At 31.6% G+C, this 7,500-nt stretch overlaps 1 pseudogene; it reads left to right on the top strand.

Annotated features, from left to right (window-relative positions):
* Positions 1–7,500, top strand: part of LOC137651783 (sodium-dependent neutral amino acid transporter B(0)AT3-like) — a 258,740-nt pseudogene that overhangs the window by 98,504 nt on the left and 152,736 nt on the right.

The following is a 7,500-nucleotide window of genomic DNA, read 5'->3' as shown; positions in this document are numbered from 1 at the left end:
ACCATTTTTATCCATCTCTCTAACCCTGTAGGTTCACGTAGCTGTAGTACTACAGACAAGATATCTAAATGTGTCTAAGTCTCAATATATATCTCTCTCTCTCTGTCTCTCTCTACCTCTCTGCCATCTCTTCCTTACGTCTATTTTAATTTCTCGATTTCTGTGATCATAACCTTTTCAAACTATCTTTTCTTCCTCTTTTTTTTTCCTCTCTAGAAGAGGACAAGCGTGAAGAAACGGACAACAACAAGTGTGACGATACCTGAGGAAGTAAGTAGGAAGAGAATGATAAAAAAATAAATAAAGATATTCACACACACAAAAAAAAAGCAAGTCGTAAACTAAACCCTTTCCTGCTTCTCTAGGGCCAAAGTTCAGGGTTCCGAAGCTTCACTTCCAGTTCCGCTCATAAGAGATCTGGTTGTTTCACGGGGGTTCATTGATCACTGGAAGCGGAGTGAAGGTTTCGAAACCCCAGAATCTGGTGTTCGAGCAGCCGTGGTGTTGGACTGTAATAGATATTTATAAGCATTTCCTCAGTTACTTTTTTAAGCTGTGATATTCTTTGGAGACGTTGGACATCATTCTATCTTTCTGTCATAGACGTCTGCAGTCAATTCAGTTAAGAATACTATTTATATAGGTGAAACTAAGACCAAATTATAGTATGATTAATATTACTTCCAGAAATAGATATAAAATAAAATATATGGGGGAAGTGTTAGATAATTAATATTACTTTTTAAATTATAAAAACTAATTGTATAAAATAGAATTGTTTGTTTCAAAAGGTGTTTTTTTTTTTGTGCCAGGGAGAGAATATTATTTGACAGTTCACTGGGAGAAATTCAAATATAATAATGAAGAATCATGAGTGACTGAGGAATTGCATAGAAGACATTTAGACGTCCTTATGATATATATTATTTGCATATTCTTCCATTTTGTCTTTAAATATTTCGTGAAATTCAGCAACCAAGAATCATTAATGATATATAAATGGTAATGCATATTCACTGAAGATAAGGGCCAGAGAAGCCATTTCCTGTTCCTGTTTTATTTATATATAAGAGCTATTTTGAATTTGATATTAAGACAATTGAGTTTTGAATTTGATATTGATATCAAGACAATTGAGTTTTGAATTTGATATTAAGACAATTGAGTTTTGAATTTGATATTAAGACAATTGAGTTTTGAATTTGATATTAAGACAAATGAGTTTCGAATTTGATATTAAGACAATTGAGTTTTGAATTTGATATTAAGACAATTGAGTTTTGAATTTGATATTAAGACAATTGAGTTTTGAATTTGATATTAAGACAATTGAGTTTTGAATTTGATATCAAGACAATTGAGTTTTGAATTTGATATTAAGACAAATGAGTTTCGAATTTGATATTAAGACAATTGAGTTTTGAATTTGATATTAAGACAATTGAGTTTTGAATTTGATATTAAGACAATTGAGTTTTGAATTTGATATTAAGACAATTGAGTTTTGAATTTGATATTAACACAATTGATTTTTAAATTTGATATTAAGACAATTGAGTTTTGAATTTGATTTTAAGACAATTGAGTTTTGAATTTGATATTGATATCAAGACAATTGAGTTTTGAATTTGATATTAAGACAATTGAGTTTTGAATTTGATATTAAGACAATTGAGTTTTGAATTTGATATTAACACAATTGAATTTTAAATTTGATATTAAGACAATTGACTTTTGAATTTGATATTAAGACAATAATTTGATATTAAGACAATTGAGTTTTGAATTTGATATTAAGACAATTGAGTTCTGAATTTGATTTTAAGACAATTGAGTTTTGAATTTGATATTAAGACAATTGAGTTTTGAATTTGATATTAAGACAATTGAGTTTTGAATTTGATATTAACACAATTGAATTTTAAATTTGATATTAAGACAATTGAGTTTTGAATTTGATATTAAGACAATTGAGTTTTGAATTTGATATTAAGACAATTGAGTTTTGAATTTGATATTAAGATAATTGAGTTTTGAATTTGATATTAAGATAATTGAGTTTTGAATTTGATATTAAGACAATTGAGTTTTGAATTTGATATTAAGACAATTGAGTTTTGAATTTGATATTAAGACAATTGAGTTTTGAATTTGATATTAAGACAATTGAGTTTTGAATTTGATATTAAGACAATTGAGTTTTGAATTTGATATTAAGACAATTGAGTTTTGAATTTGATATTAAGACAATTGAGTTTTGAATTTGATATCAAGACAATTGAGTTTTGAATTTGATATTAAGACAAATGAGTTTCGAATTTGATATTAAGATAATTGAGTTTTGAATTTGATATTAACACAATGGAATTTTAAATTTGATATTAAGACAATTGAGTTTTGAATTTGATTTTAACACAATTGAGTTTTGAATGAATTCACGTAAATTATCTTGCTGCTTGCATCTGGTGAATTATGAATTTAGTTTTAACTTTATCAATTGATGTCTGCAAGAGTTAAACTTTCCATCTCTGCTATGTTGATATATTGTAAATATTCATAGATTTTCCATTTAATCAACATATCTTTATTGTTTAAAAAAAACACTAATATTTTACAAAAATAATCAAAGGTCTTATTTTTCATTAATACTACTATATAATTTTTCTTTGTCATTTTCTCAAACAGTAATATATTGCAAAAATAATAGAAGGTATTATTTTCCATCAATACTGCTCGCTATATTACTTTTCCTTATCAATTTCTCAACTGGTTATATATTGCAAAAATAATCATTCAATTATATAGTCCATCACCACCGGAATCCTGCTTATAACACCGGATGTTTCAACATATTTCCTTCTCTCTCTCTCTCTCTCTCTCTCTCTCTCTCTCTCTCTCTCTCTCTCTCTCTCTCTCTCTCTCTCTCCCTCTCTACTCAGGCTTCAGTGTGTGAATAGCCAGAATGCAACTGTATAAAGATAGAATCCCGCCAGACACCGTTTAATCTCACTGTCAAATCTCACTTGCACAGTTTGGTGGATTTCCACAGATGCACCACAACGCCCACGCTCCCTTGTCCCCTCTCCTTACTTAACCCCCTCTCCTGTCTGTCTGTCTGTCAGTTTGTCTATCTCTCCCCCCCCCCTGTGCCTTATTCCATGTATATTTTAACCTCTGTACTATCATTTGCCTACTCTTCACCATTCTCTTCCCTGAATGTGTATCTTTACCCCTTCCCAGTATTTTATCTTTTTCTTTCACAGACTGTCTGTCTGTCAGTCTGTCTATCTCTTCCCCCCTGTGCCTTATTCCATGTATATTTTAACCTCTGTACTATCATTTGCCTACTCTTCACCATTCTCTTCCCTGAATGTGTATCTTTACCCCTTTCCCAGTATTTTATCTTTTTCTTTCACAGACTGTCTGTCTGTCAGTCTGTCTATCTCTTCCCCCCCCCTGTGCCTTATTCCATGTATATTTTAACCTCTGTACTATCATTTGCCTACTCTTCACCATTCTCTTCCCTGAATGTGTATCTTTACCCCTTTCCCAGTATCTTATCTTTTTCTTTCACAGACTGTCTGTCTGTCAGTCTGTCTATCTCTTCCCCCATGTGCCTTATTCCGTGTATATTTTATCCTCTGTACTATCATTTGCCTACTCTTCACCATTCTCTTCCATGAATGTGTATCTTTACCCCTTTCCCAGTATTTTATCTTTTTTCTTTCACAGCATCTTTATTGGACAATTTATTTTCCCTTAATTATATTCTCCAGAATTAAAAGCTTTCGCTTCTATCCAACTGCACACGCTCTTTAATTACATGTTTGTTTCAGTGTCCCTACTCCCCGCTTGCTCTGGCCTGAAGAATGAAGAAAGAAGCTATTTCTTAGTTTTAAGATTGTTTCCCCCAAAGGCTTAAAGCTTCTGCCAATCGTGGAATGCATAATGATCGCTGGGTGTTTATCATTGTGACTTATATCTTTTTGCAGATATTTAATCAACTAGCATGTGTCTCTGCTCCTTGGAGTTCGTTATGTTTGTGTGTTGATTTAGGAAGATATTAGTTGCATCTTGTGACTGTTTTCTTTTTATTGTGATTTTGATTAGGATATGTTCAAATTTCAACTGTCCCTAATTTCTGATGTTGAGAAAAAGTAAAAGGAAAGTTGTTCATTGACTAATATCCTTTTCAGGAATTTCTTCATATGTTTTTAAAAAGGTATTATTTCATGGTTTTTATGAAGTAGAGATTTGTTATAATGGTGATTCTATCAAAGAAAACTACTAATTTTGTATTTCATCAGACAACAGTGTGAGGTATATTGTTTATCTATGGTAGTGTCAATGTAAAATAAAGAAAGGGTCAACTAATTACTTTAAATACTTGTAACTGTTAGGCAATGTTATAACAGAGGAGATAATCCTTATTGAAAGTGAGAATTTAATTTACATCTCAAAATTTGCAGAACTAAAGTGAAAACGTTACAAAAAACATTCTATGCATAAGCAAATTTGTTATGAATGGGAAGTATGTTGAAGTACTTTACTAAACGAAGACAAAATTTCATTTTGCTATTCAACATATTAGAAGTAGAATATGAATGTTCTAATTGCAAAACAAACATGGCAATGCAATATTAATTCTTGATCTCTGAGTAGCCAGTCGTCCAGATACAGGGAGGCTCCTCCCAAGCTCGCCAAAAGTTGTTCAGTCTGGCTCCTACTGCTGTCTGAAGGCGAAAGCAGTCAGACTCTGCTTCGCCCTGGTCTGGATCCTCTTCTCCTTGCTCTCCTTCCCTCGGGTCTGGAACTACCCCTACTGAAAGACTTCCCTCGAAAGTCATAATTACTATCATTTAAGGGTTGTCCTAAAAAAGGAAATGATAGATGAAAAGTCAGAGATAAGAAAAGACCAAGTTTAAATGTTACTCTAGGAATAAAACTGGAATAATAAGATCAGAGGTAAAGTTACACATTCAGGGAAGAGAATGGTGAAGAGTAGGCAAATGATAGTACAGAGGTTAAAATATACATGGAATAAGGCACAGGGGGAGGGGAAGAGATAGACAGACTGACAGACAGACAGTCTGTGAAAGAAAAAGATAAAGTACTGGGAAAGGGGTAAAGATACACATTCAGGGAAGAGAATGGGAAGAGTAGGCAAATGATAGTACAGAGGTTAAAATATACATGGAATAAGGCACAGGGGAGGGGAAGAGATAGACAGACTGACAGACAGACAGTCTGTGAAAGAAAAAGATAAAGTACTGGAAAGGGGTAAAGATACACATTCAGGGAAGAGAATGGGAAGAGTAGGCAAATGATAGTACAGAGGTTAAAATATACACGGAATAAGGCACAGGGGGGGGGGGAAGAGATAGACAGACTGACAGACAGAAAGTCTGTGAAAGAAAAAGATAAAATACTGGGAAAGGGGTAGAGATACACATTCAGGGAAGAGAATGGTGAAGAGTAGGCAAATGATAGTACAGAGGTTAAAATATACACGGAATAAGGCACAGGGGGGGGGGAAGAGATAGACAGACTGACAGACAGACAGTCTGGGAAAGAAAAAGATAAAATACTGGGAAAGGGGTAAAGATACACATTCAGGGAAGAGAATGGTGAAGAGTAGGCAAATGATAGTACAGAGGTTAAAATATACACGGAATAAGGCACAGGGGGGGGGGGGGGGAGGGGGAAGAGATATGGAGAGACTGATCAGTAGACCAAGAAGTCAATTCTTCCCTTGAATTCAACTACCTAGGCTGATATTATCTGCAATTCCAGAGAATTGTTGTTGTTGATTGCAATCATTAAAATAAAAGTATATTTCATTGTTAAAAACATCCATTATTCAATGATATCAAAGTAACACAAACATAAAATTGAATAACAAAAGTGATGGAAGACAATCTATACAAGTAGAGCAAGGAAGCTCAAAATGCCCAGGCCTAAATAATATTGTTAGGAAATTGTACTATCATTATGTCAATTCCTGAATCAAGAAGGATTTTCTGATACCTTCAACTAGTTAGAAAACTGTTTTAAAATTCTCGAAGTAAACATTTGATTCTTTAATATATAATAATTAGCTTATACAAATACACACACATGTACACACATGTATGTGTATAAGTACATTTGTATAAATATACATACCCTGTATGTATGTATACTGTATATAATTATATATATATATATATATATATATATATATATATATATATATATATATATATATATTTATATATATATACATATGATTTAAATATATTCATATGTATGTATGATGCACTTATATATATATATATATATATATATATGTATGTATATACTTATATATATATATATATATATATATATATATATATGTATATACTTTATATATATATATATATATATATATATATAAATATATATACAGTATATATATATATATATATATATATATATATATATATATATATATATATATGTATGTATGTATACTGCAGTCATATATATGCATATATATTTGTATATATATATATATATATATATATATATATATATATTTATATACATACATACACACACACACACACACATATATATATATATATATATATTGTATATATTTATAAACACATAATATAGGCGTGAGCATCATATTCTCATGCCTATGCAATTCAATATTTATATGACTTACCCATTACTAAAAAGTACAAAAACCTGCTGAAGAAACATGAACCTTAATTTGCTTTCCTGTAATCTAATCAGCAAAATATGCAAAAATTATTCATCACTGAAAATGTTGCAGAAAGACTATGAATAGCATTTATGGTAAGGTACAGTAATTACGTATTCTTGTTAATATAATTGATATATTGTAGGCTTACATGAATAACCAGTAACAATAAAAATAAAAAGATTTATTGCCAGCAATGGTTAGAGAAGAAGTGTTCTATAGTCAATATTTATCGACATGAAAAATGAAAATTCAAAACGAAAATACTAGTTCGGTATCATGAAAATTATGAAAAAAATTTTCACTGATCTTAAATGAAACTAGACAGCGCACCACAAAAAAATTCTGAATCACCAGAGAAAGATTAAGGTGTGTGGTGAGGATCCTTCTAATCTCTGGAAGAAGGAGAAGAAGAAGCAGAAGAAGAAGATTCTCCTTCCCTCAGGTAGAATTTACCTGTTGCTGCATCCTCCCAGGTGGCAAACGATAAGAGAAAAGGGTCGCTTTGGTTGAGTGCATAAAAGGCACGGCCAGGAGGAAAAGACTTAGTGCGCTAGGACGTTCTTACTCGAAATGTCAGTCTTATATTCTTGAAAACCCTTATTCATCTCTCTCTCTCTCTCCTTGAGACATGAGGGAACTTAATCTCTCTCTCTCTCTCTCTCTCTCTCTCTCTCTCTCTCTCTCTCACTGTATCTGACTAGATTCTTATCTCATTGCTTCACACTTATTACATTCTGAGAAAACTTAATCTCTCTCTCTCTCTC

Source organism: Palaemon carinicauda, chromosome 13 (genome assembly GCF_036898095.1).
Source record: "Palaemon carinicauda isolate YSFRI2023 chromosome 13, ASM3689809v2, whole genome shotgun sequence".
NCBI lineage: Eukaryota > Metazoa > Arthropoda > Malacostraca > Decapoda > Palaemonidae > Palaemon > Palaemon carinicauda.
The sequence above is the reverse complement of the archived record's forward strand: the minus strand, read 5'-3'. Positions and strand labels throughout refer to the sequence as shown.